The sequence below is a fragment of the Polypterus senegalus genome, chromosome 8, assembly GCF_016835505.1.
Source record: "Polypterus senegalus isolate Bchr_013 chromosome 8, ASM1683550v1, whole genome shotgun sequence".
Classification (NCBI taxonomy): Eukaryota; Metazoa; Chordata; class Cladistia; order Polypteriformes; family Polypteridae; genus Polypterus; species Polypterus senegalus.
This window is the reverse complement of record NC_053161.1, coordinates 8,138,074-8,156,595: the sequence shown is the minus strand read 5'-3', so window position 1 is coordinate 8,156,595 and position 18,522 is coordinate 8,138,074. Positions and strand designations below refer to the sequence as shown.

Sequence of the window (18,522 nt, the reverse complement as noted above, 5' to 3'; positions counted from 1 at the left end):
CATGAGCCTTAGGAGATGATTTGTTTTCCAGAAGGACAATGGCACCAAGCATCACACCAAAGCTACACGGGAATGGCATAAAACCAAAAATGTTACTGTCATAGAGTGGCCGAGTCAGACTCAGGATCTCAGTTCAAAGTTCATGGCAGGACTTGAGAAAGGCTTTTCACTCACGATCCTCATGCAGTCTGACAGCTTGAGCAGAAACAAAATATTACAATGGCAAACAACAACAACATTATCTGTACAGCAGATTTTAATCCAAAGAATGTAGCTCACAGTGCTTTTCAAGATGTCAAAGAAGTAGCTACATATTTAACAATAACAAAAAAGAAGAAAAAAAAAAACAAACCTTAGAAAGCTCACAAATAAATTAAAACCAACATGAAGGCAATATTGGGAAAGTCAAAAAAGAAGAAGAAAAGCTTGCAGATATCTTCAACAATTTTAATTCTTCTTCAAAAATCAATATATCTTATAGACAGTTTTTACTGTAAAAGACATCAAAGTTTTTGCTTCAGGATGTGATGTGCATTTCGTAAGTAATTCAAGTAATTATAGAAATTTAAATGGGACAAACAAATATAATAGTAGTCTAAATACTATGTGGGTGGAGTGGTGGCTCTGAGGCTAGCGATCTGCACTGGCAACAGAACAGCAGAAGTGACTCTACTTCGTTGGGCCCTAGAGCAAGACCCTTAACCTGTAACTGCTCCGTCCTGGGTATAACGTTAATCTGCATCCAGCCCTGCATGTAGGCCCTCCAACCTGCAGGGGGTTGGTGGCAGAATTGGCACTCCAGCCTCCATAAAAAAACCTCACACTGTTCCACTCCATCTGAAATAGTGTGGTGCTGAGGTGTCACCTGTCACATGGCTGCACTCGGGTCCTAATCTGGGGTCATGAGTTGGTTTGTCATATGGTGGGTGGGCAATGCACTGTACCAGTATGTGCTCCTATCCCCTCTCTCTCTAAATACTATGGTTGTTCTGTTCACGTGAAAGTTCTCTTTGTACCCAGGTTTATAAAATTAATATACACGTAAATATATGCAAATCCAATGTGTTTTTATCTGAGGCCAGTATGTGATTTCAGACAACAAGGTTGATATAAGGATGAGGAAATTGCCTTTGCGAGTACAAATGTCTAAACAACCCATTTCTGCTGCTTTTGGGAATACTGGCTTAGATAGCTGATTAAGGGAAAGTAACACGTTCTATCTTTGGAAATTAATTGCATTCTATTTACTAACATAGAAGTGTAATATGGCTGTTGTCTCTGCCGCTAAAGAATAGAGAGGTGTTTTTGTCCATCAATAGCACTGTGAGAAAACAGGAATAAGTTAGACTAACACTAAAGCATAGTGGCCTCTAGAGGGCATCTTAGATCCTCAAACATAACTGCACCACAACACTGCCAGATTCAAATTAAAATGTTTTTATTAAACAAAAATAGCTTCACCAATAATCATTATAAATATGGCACAATAATCATTATAAATATATAAATATTGGCTCCTCTCTCCTCCTTCACCTCCACTCAAGTTGCATGTTGTGCGACTCAGGTCCCAACTCCGATTTGCCTGTGTGAAGTGGAGCGGCCTTTGCTATTGTAATGATAATGTTTTGGTAATCACATGTTTCTGCTACACGTAATAACATTTTTTCTTGTGGAGGAACATTCAGTGTTTTCGCCTTGTTTTTCCTGGAGTAAACATAACACTAAGGAGGCTACTGCATTAACTTGTGTACTGATCTTTTGGTTCTAATATATGACCACTCTTAACATTTCCCCTAAAACTTAATGTTCATCAATCTCTTCCACTCACACTATAATCTAAAAAAAGCAAGGGTTATGATCCTAATTCATGTCAACCGGAGTGCCAACAGAAATACACACTAACAGCTAAAAATGGCATTTTTGGATCATTACAGCTAATTCCTATGAGTAAGCATGATCACTTTTTAAATGTAATTGCCCACCCAGTTTAAGTGGTCTGAAAGCAATCACTCACAAGATGTTAATAGAGCAAGCAGGAGAAACATTTAAAAAGAACATTTTGGTACCAGTAGGGTCCATGTGCAGGGAGCACGGCCAATAATAATAAGAACTGCAAGCTCCACAGTGAAATGCTGATTTAAAAGACAGGGTGCAAATTCAGCTCTGGATCATTCAGTCCTGTTCACAATGTTCTGCCGCTCTCGCATTTTATCCAATTCATGTAATAATAATTTCAAGTCTGATCCCGTAGTACTTTTTAATTAGTGTTCTTAAGAAAAAATATTTTTAGAATAAATACTCAAGGAAACTACTAGTGTATTCATGCGGAGATCATATGAATTTATCTTATTTTGACCTGTGAATACTACTTCATTGCTTTACGATTAATGTGAGCTCATGCTTCTAAAAGTCTTAAAGCTTTGTGCCAATAAAGTGACCGTTTAAAGACTCTTCTGAATACATAGAAATGTCTGGTAAGAGAAAAGCAAGTTTGTTCTTGTAAGCTGTCAAAATAACACACTTGCAGAATGTATGTATGTATATGTGTTATTTAAAGCTTTACCAATTTAGTCTGTTTAGGGTTTTAGACTTTGAAAAATAAATTTAATTCTTCCCTCAGTCCACTGTGAAACATCAAAGGACATCTCCCATTGTGAAACCTCCAGCATTCCTGAGTTCACAGATGGCCAATTTGCAGTCCCCTCCTGTGGTAAAGAAGTTGGATTTGCTGTGCTGATTTTTCTGTATTTGTATATTTAACCAACAGAGGGAACCATTTACCATCATCAGAACAATTAAAAGTTCAGTTCCATCTCCTTGAATTAGTTTCATACAGCAGATAATAATAACGATAAAGTTGTAGTCCAAATGTTTTCCACTTCCTTTAAAAAGATTTGCAGGTTGCTGACTTCCTTAACTTTGTATTTGATGGACCCTTCTAATGCTGCCAGAACAGGAAAGGAGAAATTAGAGTTGTGAATGTAAATCTCATTTTAGGGGTAGTCTTCAAACTTTCCTTTTGTTTGTGATTTGTGTGAAACAAATTTTGAGGCATCATGAAATAAGCTAACCTAAAGCCTGTCCTGATCTGATGGGAATTAATCAATGTGTGGGGTACCTTATTTAATCAATTGACAAAAATTGTGTATTGTCTCACTGCCATCATATTTTCCCCATAGTGGATTAACTGCCTCTACCTATTGCATACCTTATTTATGACTATTATGAAGTAGTTTTTTTATTATCTACAAGGAACAATTTTAATAGGCAACATAAAAAAATGCATGGTACACTATACAAAAAAAGGGCAGCACGGTGGTGCAGTAATGGGGTTGCTGCCATGCAGTAAAGAGACCTGGCTTTGCATTCCAGATCCTCCTTGTGTAGAGTTTTGTATGTTCTTCCTGTGTCTGTGTTGGTTTCTTCCAGATGGTCTGGTTTTCTCCCACAGTCCAGAGACATGCAGGTTAGTTGAATTGGTGCTATTTAAATTATCCCTAATGTGTTTGGTGTGAGAGTGTGTGTGTGTATGTGCATGCACTGAAATGGACTGGCACCCTGTCCAGGGTTTGTTTCTGCCTTCTGCCTATGCTAGTGGGATAGACTCCAGCACCACCCGCAAACCTGTTCAGGACTAAGTAGATTAGAAAATGACAGACTAACTTTACTCAAAAAAAAATTTCAGTCTCTGAGAAACAAAACTGACAATTTGTTAAACAGCCTACGATAACTTACATCCAAACCGGTGAAAGTGAAAACTGCACCAGCAGGAAGATGTTGTCCAGTTTACGCAAATGATAAATGATGAAGCAAATACATTAAATGCCTTAATTTGCAGGACAGGTTTTCAAAGTTTTGCTCCTAATAAACACAGTAAATTGGATGGTCACCATTAGGCTAGAAGCACATCTGAATACAACGTGGCATTGAGGAATTTAAGGTTTGGGCAATTTGTAAAATCTTGTAAATTTTTTTCAGTAAATCATATGAATTGATTGACAAGCACAAACAAACTGATTCAGTGGAGCTCAACAGGAGTGCCAAAGTGCATATGTGTCTTGCGTGATGTTTTGAGTGCCCTTCGTTTTGTTGACTCTGGTAGATGTTTACTGGTCTTGGGTAAAAACCGCCTGAATCATGAACTTGTTCACATCATTTATGATAGGTTTGAATTCAAACTATATCAAATTTAAACAATTCATACAAATACAATGCAGTAACAACATATTTATGTTAGAATGTATTCATTATTTTGTTTTGTACAATTTTAATTGTTTTAAGCTGAATATATAAGAAATATAAAACAAATATATTTTATGACCCTTTTTACATTCTACAAATTAGTCACAAGAAACTGAGCATTATGAAAATATTAAACTAATTTCTTACAATTATTTACTTTCAACTGCATTTTAGTGCACAGTTTTTTTTTACAGCTCATTGATTTCAATGTATTTACTGATTCTGTGGAATTCAAACAAAATCATTACCCAAGAAAGGGCACATAATTCTTGTTCATTTGATTTGCAAATGAATCATCACCTAAGAATGATTTGAATAATTCTCATTCACTTGTGATTCTATAATGTATCATCTTATTTTATTTTTGCTTTTTAACTGTGTTGTCATGCTCTGTGTATTGACATAGGACAATGTCATGTAGTTTTTTTAAGTATTGTCCTACTCCACTCCTAACTCTGACTCCCTGAGCAAAATGGAGGACTCCCTTTTAAACTCAAGCCAGGAGTGATGCCCTTCCAGGTCCGGTGGAACAATCCTAGAATCTGATTATTCATCTCCAAACACGCTTCCCTTGGTGGCCCCCATGGAACCCAACAGGGCAGTCCTGTGGAAGCACAACTCCCATGCTGCCCTATGTGCCCCCCAATAAGGGATGCTGCCATCCAGTGTAAGGGGAGCAACCTGAGCTTGGCAGTGAGCCTCCAACTGTCACTCATTTCGCCTGGCCCCCCAACTGGGAAAGGAACTGTTGACCATCTAGGTCAGGTTGCCTCTCCATTCCAGTCATTCATTCATTATTCTGGCCTCATGGGAACGTAACAGCTCCCTTCATGGCCATCTGTTATACTGGCCTCCTGGCTAGGTAAGGGAATGGAGTCCATCCTGGCTGGGATGCCAGTCTGACCATTACAATACACCTACAAAGTAAAGCATAAATTCATAAATTATATATTTGTGATACAATCACAGGAGACAACCCCCTCCCACCCTCAACCTTCCCATGTGAGCTGACCTTGAATCTTTTTAACAATTCAAATGAATCAGACGAATCAAATCACTTAATCAAGTAGTTTGAAACAACTGAACTAGCATAGTGAGAAGAAATGCCAATCACTAATTTACTTACCTGCCTCTGCTCAATGCTTCTGGTCATCTGAGCTGTGGTTGTGGCTGGGTGATGGAAAAAATGCAGGATTATTATAAAAATGTTCTATCTATACCTGATTGGATTTAGGTTGAGGGAACATTAGAACATTAGAACAATCTCGACAAGAACAGGGCATTCAGCTCAACAAAGCTTGCTAGTCCTATCCACTTAGTCCTTCTAAAAAAACAACAAGTCGAGGTTTGAAAGTCCCTAAACTCTTTCTGTCCACCACATTACTTGGTAGCTTATTTGAAGTGTCTATCGTTCTTTGTGTAAAGAAAAACTTCATAATGTTTGTGTGAAATACATACTTAACAAGTTTCCAACTATGTCCCCGTGTTCTTGATGAACTCATTTTAAAATAACAGTCTCGATCCACTGTACTAATTCCCTTCATAATTTTAAACACTTCAATCATGTCACCTCTTAATCTTCTTTTGCTCAAACTAAAAAGGCTCAGCTCTTTTAATCTTTCTTCATAATTCATCCCCTGTAGCCCTTGAATCAGCCTAGTCGCTCTTCTCTGGACCTTCTTTGTAGCCTGAAGACCAAAACTGCACACAGTACTCCAGATAAGGCCACACCATTATAAAGGTTGAGCAGAACCTCCTTGGACTTGTACTCCACACATTGTGCTTTATAACGTAACATTCTGTTTGCCTTCTTAATGGCTTGTGAATACTGTCTGGCAGTCAATAGCGTGGAGTCCACTATGACTCCTAAATCCTTCTTATAAGGTATACTCTCAATTTTCACACCATCCATTGTATATTCAAGCCTAACATTTTTATTTCCTATGTGTAATATTTCACATTTACTGACATTAAACGTTGTCAGCCATAAATCTGCACAAGCCTGTATGCTGTCCAAGTCCTTCTGTAATGATTTAATGGATTCCAAATTATCTGCTAATCCACCTGTATTGGTATCATCTGAAAACTTAACCAGCTTGTTACTTATATTAATATCCAAATCATTTATATATATTAAAAATAACAGCGGCCCTAGCACTGAGCCTTGTGGAACACCACTCTTAACACTGGCCAGTTCTGATGAAGTTCCTCGCACCATCACCCTCTGCTTCCTGTGTCTGAGCCAATTCTGTAACCATCTAAAAACCCTGAAATCCAAGTTCTTTTAGTTTGATGCCCAACCTCTCTTGCAGCACCTTATCAAATGCTTTCTGAAAGTCTACATAAATATAATATGCTCCACTTTGAACATATCCTTTTTTTTTCCACACAGAATTCCAGCATGATAATACTTGCCATTTTCCAGTACTTCGGAATTTCCCCAGTGTGGGGTGACTTCCTATACTTCCTAAAATATGTGTCAAAGGTTTATATATTGTGAAAGAGTCTTCGTGAATAAAAAATATCACACAGTCAATCATAAAGTTTTGGGAACTGTCCCTGTATATTGTCGTCCAGACAATAAAGAAATAAATCGATTCAATGTAGTTGAATTACAGTGAACAGTTTTACTGAATGAAAATGGTGTTTAAATACACAAAGAATCATGGGGACAGGAAATGGTTGGAGGAAATGACTGGAGTGAGGTGATCTGAGAAACCAGAAGTGACATCATCGGTTCCACCGGAAGTGATGTTGTTTCAGCCATTTTGGAAGCCGTAAGTTGAGGCTTTATTTGTCTTCCATTTTTTTTTTGATAAAAGAGATTTGGGTAAGTACCACGTGATGACCCTTTGTCTCATGATATTTCACTCACCTCTGGGCTCTTTGACTGCCTCCTAATCGCACGTGTGTGACATGACCTCCCCTCAGCCCAGACCTATTTGATCGGGTGACCTGCACCGAGAGGTCGTGAACACGGGAGAGAGCATCTGCGTTGGCCTGCAAGGAACCTTTACGATAAATGACACTAAAACGATAAGGCTGAAGATCTAAAAACCACTTAGTGATGCGATGATTAGACTCCTGATGAAGGGACATCCACTGTAAAGTGGCATGATCCGTCACCAGAGTAAGTTCACGCCCCAATAGGTAGTACCTTAATGACGTGATAGCCAACTTAATCGCTAATGCTTCTCGCTCCACCGCAGCATACTTGGTCTCCCGGTCCAGCAGTTTCCAGCTAAGGTACATAAAGGGGTGTTCAGCACCATCGACGTATTGTCTCAGCACGGCACCCAATCCTGTGGCCGATGCGTTGGTCTGGAGGATAAAAGGAATAGAAAAATCAGGAGTTTTTAAAACAGGTGCTGACGTAAGGGCCAATTTCAAGTCACTGAAAGCATTATCTACCGCACTATCCCATACCACTTTTAAAGGTGATCGTTTCCTTGTTAACTTAGATAAGGGTATAGCAATTTCGGAGAAATGCGGTACAAAACATTGATAGTAACCAACCAATCCCAAAAATGCTTGTACCTGCCGCTTATTCATCGGACGGGGCCAATTCATGATGGCAACAATTTTAGTACATTGTGGTTTAACAACACCCCCGCCCACTAGGTAATCTAAATATTTGACTTCTCTTAATCCAAAAAAAAAATTCTTCAGATTAATATGAAGCTCTGCTGACGCTAGCGTGGAGAGTGCTGTTTTAACCTGCCATACATGGTCATTTTATGTAGTGTTATACTGTTATGTAGTGTGGCTTCTGAATTTCTGTGTATCACCGACTCTTTTAATTTTGTACAACATGTTGTTGGCCCTACTCATAGTGGGGGACATACATTGGATTTGTTTTTTTCTTATGGAGTTGACTTGAATGATGTTACAATTTGAAATGTAACCTTTAGTGATCATAAGTATGTTTTGTTTGACTTGTCTTCAAATTTAGAGCTGTCACCCTTTGTTAACTCTAGGCGTACTCGTTTTATTAATGAGTCAGTGATCAATCAGTTTGTTGATTTATTTGTGGCATCTGATGCCGGCAGTCATATTAATAATGTTGAGTTAGCAGTTCAATGTTTTAATGACCATTGTACTGATATTTTGAATAAGATTGCTCCTCTTAAGATCAGGCAGCATTCTGTTGCCCACTCAGTTCCTTGGATGAATGACTCCATTCGTAATCTTAGGCGTTCCTGCTGAAAAGCGGAGCGCCTATGGAAGTCTACTAATCTGGGACATCATCATTCATACTTAAAGGATTTACTTGCTTCTTTTAATTCTTTGGTTAGGGATGCTAGAACATCTTATTTTTCTAATCTTATTCAGACTCACAAGCGTAATCCCAAAGTGCTATTTGATACTATTCACAATATTATTTCTCCATCTCAATCTGTTACTCAGGTTTTTTCTGATAGTGACTGTAATAATTTTCTTAGACTTTTTATTGGCAAGGTTAATATTGTTCGGGCTAGTTTTGTTCCAGCTGTCTTACCTAGTGCTCTCATTCACTCATGTTCTGAGACTTTTGTGTTGTCAGAAGTTTCACTTTCGGATCTTTCTGACTTGCTCAGGAAGATGAAATCTTCATCATGTCCTACTGACCTGTTGCCAACATCATTAATGTTAAAATCTTTGAGTTTTATAGGTCCACGCCTTTTGAATATCATAAACTGCTCCTTGAGATCTGGTGTGGTCCCATCATATTTTAAACATGCTGTAATTCAACCGTTGTTGAAAAAATCTAATTCTGATCCCTCTATTTTGAGTAATTACAGGCCAATTTCAAAACTGCCTTTTATTGCCAAAGTTTTGAAAAAGGTGGTTGAACAGCAACTTTGTGCCTTCTTAGAAAAGCAGGGGTTCTTTGATTTTTTTCAGTCTGGTTTTCGGAGGTGATATTCTACAGAAACAGCTCTTCTAAAAGTTTTTAATGATCTTTTAATTGCTGCTGATGCAGGCAGGTGCTCTGTGCTTGTACTGTTAGAACTTAACGCAGCTTTTGATACGGTGGACCATCGGATCTTAATTAATAGATTAGGGCTGTTAGGTGTCTCTGGCTCTGCTTTGGACTGGTTCTCCTCTTATTTGTCAAATAGGAGTTTCTCAGTCGGTGTGGCTGGCTTTTCATCTGACTCTGCTCCTTTGACATATGGAGTGCCACAGGGATCGGTTCTTGGACCTGTACTCTTCTCTTTATATATTCTTCCCCTATTACAGATTCTTAACTCTTTCAAGGACATCTTGTATCATCTGTATGCAGATGATATACAGCTTTATTTTCCATTTAAGCCTAACTAAATTAATATTTTGGTCACTTTAGTTGATTGTCTGTCTCAGGTTAACGACTGGCTCAGTAGAAATTACCTGCAGTTGAATTTAGGAAAAACTGATGTACTAATTGTTGCTCCTCCTTTTCTTCATTCTGAGATCAGTTTAAAATTATCTTCTGTCTCTCCTGCTCCTGAGTCTACGTAACCTTGGGGTTATTTTTGACCAGTCCCTGACACTTGATGAATATGTAAGGTCAGTCAGCCGCTCATGTTTATTTCATTTAAGAAATCTTTCAAAACTAAGAAATGTTGTTTCAAAATTTAGAATTGGAGATGCTTGTTCATTCTGTTATTTCCTCACGGCTTGATTACTGTAAAGCTGTCTTTACAGGTTTGAGCAAGTCCTCTCTCTCACGCCTTCAGTTAGTTCAAAATGCAGCTGCCAGGCTCCTAACTAGCTAGCTGGAATGATCATATCACTCCCATTTTGTACATACTGCACTGGCTCCCAGTGTTTTATAGAATTCAGTTTAAAGTTTTGGTACTTACTTTCAGAGCTTTGTATGGACAAGCTCCTGAGTACCTAACTAGCCTGCTCCAATGCCATACAGCTTGCCGGACTCTAAGATCTGGGCAACAGGGTCTTCTCGTTGTCCCACGCACTCGGCTAAAAACCCGTGGGGATCGTGCCTTTCAGTCTGTGGCACCAAAACTATGGAATAGCCTGCCTTGTGGTCTGCTTGGAGTCAAGTCTGTTGATTCTTTTAAAAAACAACTAAAAACATTTCTTTTTAAGCAAGCTTTTAATCAGTGCTGAATAGTTCCTGTTTGTTTATTTATTGTTTCAACTGTTTGTATTTGTTCTGTATTTGCTGTTCAGTGCCCTGTGACCTTTTGTCTGTGAAGGGCGCTATATAAATAAACTACTACTACTACTACTACTAATACTACTTCCATGTGCCGGAATAAATGACAACGTCATCCAGGTAGGCAGCACTGTATGAATTGTGGGACCGTAGCAGTGTGTCTACCAGACTTTGGAAGGTAGCTGGTGCCCCGTGCAAGCCAAAAGTAAGGACTCTGTATTGCCAATGTCCACTAGGTGTACAAAAGCAGTCTGCTCTTTAGTGGATTAAAACGTTCTACCAACCCATCAGTTTGGGGAGTAATTTAGCTACTTCCCTGAACGTCTCCGAAGTGAAGGGAATCCCTTGGTCTGTTGAAACCTCTTTGGGGATCCCAACACGAGCAAATATCCCTACTGATTCCCATGTGATGTTTTTTTGTATTAGCTGAGCGCAACGGAACAGCTTCATAAGCGAGTGGCATAATCAACCAGGACTGAAATATATTTAAAGCCTTTTAACGAGGGTTAGAGGGGTCCAACGAGATCAATACCAACTCGTTCAAAAGGGATATCAATAAGGGGAAGGGGAACGAGAGGAGCTCGGGTCCGTCTTGGAATCTGGTGAAGTTGACACTCTGGATAAGACGTGCAAAATCGCCAGACCTCCTCATTAACTCAGGGCCAATAAAATCGGAATTTTATTCTCTCCAATGTTTTATCGGAGCCTAAATGGGCTCCTAGAAGGTGAGCATGCAGCAACTCACACACCTGTCGCTGAAAGGTGTGTGGAATTAACAGCAATGCTTGCACTTCACCCCTGTGTTCTGCCACTCTATATAATAATTTGTTTTTAATTACAAAGAACGGCATCGGTGGCATGGGATTCAGGGTTGTATAACCCTTGGTAGATACTACTGCATTCCGTGCAAATTTTAAGGAATCATCGTTCCATTGTTCTCTTTTAAAAGATGAAAGTGTTAACAGGAATTGAGTAGATAAGTCTTGTATAGGGTGTCGTTCGACCTCAATGGGAGGAGTTTCAGCCCCCACATCCTCTACGTTAACTGTACTAGCTCACGCAGAAGATGATGTGACATCAATTTCTTCGCATTGGGTACCCGTACAAAGCCCAAATATTTCATAGGTACAGTTACGTTATTACAACTGGTAATTTTATTCCAATCTCTTCCAAATATGACTGGAAAAGGGGGATCCAGCAACAGCCATGGCCATACCTGTTAGGTTATAATTAACAGATGCCACACATCTAGTGGTCTTATAAAACCGGATATCCCCATGAATACATTTTAGACTAGTTTTGATTTTAGTCCGTTGTTGCGGTACAACGTATCGGGCAGCAACAATATAAATGTTACTCCCGGAATTAAACATTTCCCTTACCTTCCTGCCATTTATTACAACTGCACCTGTGTATGGAAGAGACAAAGGGTTAGTCACTGTGGCACAATACCTTTCTCCCCTTACCAACGAGCAATCCATGGGCTCAAATGTACAGTTTGGGGACAGATGTCCAATCTCCCCACACTTGAAACAGCGGGGAAGACTGACTGGTCTGTCCCTCTTTCGGGCAGCAGGCTCGGGAGCTAGTCGGGTGGGCTCAGGAGCTGCCCCACGTACCTGTTGGGTACGTTGAGAGAACTGTTCGGACCGCCCTGATTTACATGCCGCCCAGTGATGCTCAGCTATTTGGATAAGGGTATCCATGTTGTCGAAATTATGCTTCTGGACTTGCTGGGCGATATGGTCAGGGAGGGCATGAACGAATGTCTCACACACTAATAGCTCGGCCATCTTTTGAGAGGCTGTAGCCAATGACAAACTTTTCCCAAAGCTTCAAAGCCTTGGGTTCTTAATGGCCTCTCAGGATCAAATTGCCACTCCCTCCATTCTCTCACCTGCTGTTCTGGGGATATGCCATAGCGCTTGAACAACTCCCGTTTCAGAGCGTCATAATCAGCAGCCTGCTCCTCAGTTAAGTCGTAATAAGCCCTCTCCGCTGTCCCCTTCAGATTGGGAGCCAGTTGGTACGCCCATTCTGACCTCGGCCATGCGTTCTGCTTAGCGGTATGCTCAAAAATCCAAAAATATGTTTCAATGTCATCTGTCTCTGTGAGTGTAATCAATTGAATAGGTTGTGACCGAGCTGCCTCCATCTGAACTCCGGCGGCGGCATGAGCCTCGGCTTCCGCTAGTTGGGTCCTCGTTTCGCCCATCTGTATCTTTAATGTGCGTAGATCGCCCATGATGGTACCAAGCACTGTATTGAGGTCCTGTTCTTCCGACATCTTGAAAAACAATCCTGCCGACTACGCCAATTGTGAAAGCGTCTTCGTGAATAAAAAATATCGCACTGTCAATCATAAAGTTTTGGGAACCGTCCCCGTATATTGTCGTGCAGACAATAAAGAAATAAATCGATTCAATGTAGTTGAATTACAGTGAACAATTTTACTGATTGAAAATGGCGTTTATATACACAAAGGATTGTGGGGACAAGAAATGGTTTGCAGGAAATGACTGGAGTGAGGTGACCTGGGAAACCGGAAGTGACATCATCAGGTCCATAGGAAGTTACGTCGTTGCGGGCATTTTGGAAGCCGGAAGTTGAGGTTTTATTTGTCTTCCATTTTTCTGTTGATAAAAGAGATTTTGATAAGTACCACGTGATGACCCTCTGTCTCCTAATCGCACGTGTGTGACAATATGTACTTGCTAACCTCCTTAAGAACCTGAGGGTAAACTTTATCTGGTCCTGGAGTACTGTCTGATTTTAGCCTATTTAATCTGAGCAGTACATCTAAATCTACAATTTCACTCAGTACCTCCTTAACAGACCCGTTTACTCCTGTAAGGTTATCCATTTCCTCATTTGTGACCTCAGAAAAATGCTTATTTAGAGCATCAGCTATATCACTGTCTGTGTTTTTTAATTCTCTTTTTAGTATTCTTGATGCATTTCACGTCCTCCTTGACTGTTCTTTTACTTCTAAATTACTCAAAGAATCTCTTTGTGTCATTTTTTGCCTTGCCTGCTATATTCCTCTCCAACTGTCTTTTAGCCTCCCTAATATCCTTCTTAATGGTTGCCCTCATGTTCTCATATTCTCATATGCCCTACAATACACTTTGAAGTTATTAGTCTTATACACCTTACAAAAAAGCTGTTTTTCCTTCGCATCTACTTTTTTTTAACTCTTTATTAATCCACTGGAGTGTTTTTTTTTAATAGCCAAATTCCAAATTAAGGTATGTGCCTGTCCTACATTATATGTAAAAGATTTTTAAACCTCTTCCACTACTCTTCAACTGTTTTCCACACTCCTTTGGAAATGCCAAAAGCAGCACTCGCTCTCAGGGTACTGCACATACCATCCTCAAGTTCAAACTAGGGTCCAGCACAATGCAAAACCTGCTGGCCAACCCTTAAAAAGTAAAAGTCCAAATCCTCCCATTTGGTCCCAATTTGGCACACATGACACAGGCTATATTAGATTGTCCAAAGTGATGGTGATGAACGTCATTCCAGAGAGAATACAAAACCCACACAAAAAAAAAAACCCACCCAAATACTGGTGATAAAACCTCAAACCACATTTAAGTAATAATCCCACTCAGCATGAAAAAAAGTGAAAAGATTCCAGAAACGAAATAAATAACCCAAAAATCCCTAAAATTTCCGCCAGGTCACAAAATAACTCTATAAAGCAAATCAATTGGGAAGCATGCTTTGCTTTGTTTTTCTTCTTCTTTCTTACTTTGTATTCTCCCTCTACAATACCTTCCTTTGTGCATTTTGCTTAATAATAATTGTTTGCTGATTGATCCATGCTCTATACTATGCCACTATTTCTGCATTTATATATAAACCAGATTGTTGCTATAATTTAGGCAGATGTAGTCAGTTTAGCAGAAAAGCTGAAAGTACCTGCAAGCTTAACATAGGATTTGTTCCATGCCTCAAGAAACATCCTTTGCTCTACCCTTTTTATTTAGTCTATTCTGACCTGTAGACTGGGTTGCTGATGAGAAGCTTGAGAAAGAACAATTCAAGTACAAATAACTTTAGCATCTAAAATTCTCAGACCCCCTGCATCATAAAGGACAGAACATCTGTCTGCAGTACAAACCCTGAGGCATAAATGGTTATTGTTTGGTTTGGAATTTCAGCCACATTTCAAATGACTTCTTGTAATAAACATGTGGTATAAGACTTTGCTGCAAAATAATAGAAGGTTAAATTAAGTTTGTTATTGTCATGTGCATATAGCACCATTAGAGTCTTACTTGTGACGCTGATATAATACAAACAAAAGACAATATTACAACAGCTGTACATTAAGTATAACATATGAGACAAGGTATATACAGTACATAATCATATATACAGTATATATACTGTATTAGATTAGATTACGTTGGAATAAATACAGTTTATTAATCCCATGGGGAAATTCAGATGCATAGAATAGCAGAGGATAACAAAAGGATACAGACTCACAGGACAAATAATACAGCCAATCAGTCTATCGGTATATAAATAAACGTATATTGTGCAGATATTTCAAAATGAACTTAACAAGTACATCAAGTGGAAGTATTGAATTAGCAGTATAGCAGTGGGCAGAAAAGACCTCCAGAGGTGCTTCTTAGCACACCATGGAGGGATGAACCTGTGGCTAAAAGTGCTCCAAGAGTGTGCCTCCTCGTGGGATAAAGGGGATTTTTCAAATGGCATTCAATTTTGCCACCATCCTCTTTTCCACAACAGCTTTCAGTGTTTCCAGAGTTTGCCCTGTGATGGAGCAGGCATTCCTTATATGTTTGTTCAGGAATTGTACTTCTTTTGAGCTCAGGTTGCTTCCCCTGGTGACTGTAGCATACAATATCACACTGTTTACCTTGAACCGATAAAACATTTCTTAGCAGCTTGCTGCACACACCAAAAGACCGGAGTCTCCTTAGTAAGTTCAGTCTGCTCTGACCCTTCTTGTACAGTCCCAATATGTTGTCAGACCAGTCCAGTTTGTTATTTATGTGAATCTCCAGATACTTGTAGGTCTGCATCACTTCCATGTCCTCCCCCTGGATGGTGACTGGTCTCAGTGTCTTCTTGGCATGTCAGAAGTCCACCACCAGCTCTTCTGTCTTGTTGATGTTGAGTTGCAAGTTGTTGTTGCTGCACTACAAGATCAAGTCCTCCAGAAACTTCCTGTACTCTGGCTCATCTCCATTAGAAATGCAGCCTATGATAGAGTCATCTGAAAATTTCTGTTGATGTCAAGCTCTGATATTGTGCTGGAAGTCTGTTGTATACAGGGTAAACAGGAGGGAGACAGGACAGTTCCCTGAGGTGTTTCAGTATTACACACTACCCTTTATGACACACAGTCCCTCAGACTTACAAACTGCAGTCTTTTGGTCAGGTAGTCCATGATCCAGGAGGTTGTCGGAGCTTTAAGATTCAAAGTCTTGAGCTTTTTCCCCAGGTAGAACAGTGGTAAAAGCACTGGAAAAGTCAAAGAACATTATCCTGCCTGTGGCCCCAGTTTTGTCAAAGTGGGAGTGGGCTCTATGGAGCATGTACTGTAGATGAAAGCATCCTACACACCTATACTGGAGAGGATCCAGATGTTCTGAACCCAAGGTTCATAGTAGTTTTAGGATGCCCCTTTCAAAAGTCTTCTAGTCCTTGGGATTATTGGAAAGCCCTTTCTTAGGTACTGGGACCACACATGATGTTTTTCACAGCTGGAAACCTTCTGCAAATTCAGGGAAAGGGAGAACAAGTTCTGAAAAACCCTGCAGAGCTAACTGGCACATTTTTTCAGCACCGTGGGGATGATTCCATCGTGCTCTGAAGCCTTGTCTATGCTGAGTTTTCCCAGCTCTCTCCTCATTTGATCAGCAGAGACAAACAGTACATGGTGTGGAGGGGAGGCTGGAGACAACAAGTGTGATGTCATTTTAGTGTAAGTTCGTGCAGGGTGCAGATGGCAGTTGGGATTCTGGAACCTCCTCAGCTTGCATACAGAGGCTAGCAGTGTTGGGGGAGTGCTGGACTGACAAGAATGAGTCAAACCTCTTGAAGAACTTCATTAGCTCTCTTTCTGTTCCCTTCCTCTGCATATTTAACAGCTTGCTTGTAGCCCATGATGGTCCTCATCCTGTTCCACAGTTCTTGTTCTTTTGTTGTAACTTGTGCTGAAGTTTGTCTCCATAGTGGACTTTACACTGATTCTTCAGTTCTGACTGCAACTGCTTGATTTCATAGTTATCTCCAGACCTGCTTCATATTCAGTAGGGCTTTCAGTTCCTTTGTGACCCATGGCTTGTTGTTGGGAAAACAGTGCACTGTCTTTGTGAAGACTTTGTGGTCCACACAAAACTTGAAGTAGTCTGTGATACATTGGCTTATTCTGTCAATGTCCTGGACGTGTGACTCACAAAGCATATCCCAGTCAGTGTTTTTAAAGGCATCCTTCAGAGCCTACTCAGCCTCCATTGTCCATTCCTGCATGGTCTTGATGGTGGCTGGCAGCCGCTGGGCAATGGATTTATATGCTGTTTGACGAAATTATGGTCCGATTGGCCTAAAGGTTTGTGCCTCTCTAACATTTACATGCAACAACTCCAGGGTCCTGTTTTCTTTACTGGTGAAATCACAAACTGGAAAAAAATGGTAAGGTTTGTGGAAAGTAAAACATGGTTAAAGTCCTCAGAAATTATGATGAAAGCACTGGAATAGTCAGTGATGAGTTTGCTTATTACAAAATATAATGTGTATGTTGTAATTGTTGTGTTTGCTGTGTAGGGGATGTAAACTAACAGCACGTGTGAAAACTCTCACAGAATATAATAATGTTGTAATCCCACTGTGAGTAGCTTGCATAATTGTGCTTTAATAGTAATGCGTCTGGGGTTGCACCATTTTTTATTCATAAAAACAGCAAGTGCACCACCTTTTTTCTTGCTGAGCTTGCATCTGCTTCTAAACACCCGCACAATGTTAAATCCATCCAACACAACTGCACAGTCTGGTGTTTCAACTCTAACCCATGTCTCAGTGAAGCACTGAGTCTGTATTCCCTTTGGCTCCTGATCAGCGTTAAGAGCTCATCCATTTTATTCACCAATCATCTTCCATTTCCTATGATAATCAAAGGAAGATAAGATCTGTACCTTATTCTCTTATTGCAAGTTCGGGCACCTACTCTTTTTACCTGTTGTATCTGTGCTGCTAACCATCTCCATAGTGTGCCTACCAATGTGCTAGCTGTGACCAGCTTTTTGGTTTCGCTGATTTAAAGATTGTCCACTGTGTCAGAAGGCAAACTTCTCCTCTGTGAGTCATCATAATATTTTAGTAGCCAGGCCAACAGTGGTGATGTGATCAGCAAATCTGGAACTGTCATAAGTAAACAAGAAGTATAACAGTAGTGGAGCACACTACCCTGTGAGGCCCAGTGTTGACGATTAGTGTGTATGAAATGATGCTGCCAATGCACAAGGTTAAGTCAGCTTGTTAGAAGTTAAAATCCTTTTGTAGAGGGTGGCAGTAAATCCCATAAATAGGAAATTGGTGATTAGTTTTGATGGATCACCAGCGTTAAATGCTCACTGTACCCTAGAATTCCTGTTTCCATTATCCAGATGTGTCAAAATGGTATGAAGAGCAAGGGATAAACATCTTTGTGTATTGGTTGTGGAGACAAGCAGACTGGAGATGGTCCAAAGTATTTGGAATATTTCATGTAAGGTGTCATAGCACCAGTTTCCCAGAGTATTTCACCTCAATGAGAGTGAGAGCCACCAGTCAGTAATGAATCTTTAGCACAAAGATATCTTGTTCTTGTCCGGAAGGAGGAAATCATAGATTCTATGAATGAGGTATTAAAAATGTCTATAGAAACATCAGCTTATTAGCTGGTACATTTTAAAATATGTCCTGACAACTCATCATTCACAGTAACGGAGAATACTGAATCATGTGGTGTTGCAGAAGTTCATACAATTAAAGCCAGCATAGAAAAAACCTAAAACTCATCTGTTACAGAAAACTTGGATGTAAATTGATAAGACTTAACTTTGTATGCCAAGGCATCTTTAAGTTCTTCAACATTGTATTTGCACACTGAA

The 18,522-nt window shown here is 39.8% G+C and overlaps 1 protein-coding gene across 1 annotated transcript in view; it reads left to right on the top strand.

The window, feature by feature from the left end:
• Positions 1 to 18,522, top strand: part of LOC120533739 (sodium- and chloride-dependent GABA transporter 2-like) — a 134,647-nt gene that overhangs the window by 90,674 nt on the left and 25,451 nt on the right. The gene's annotated exons all lie outside the window — the stretch shown is intronic.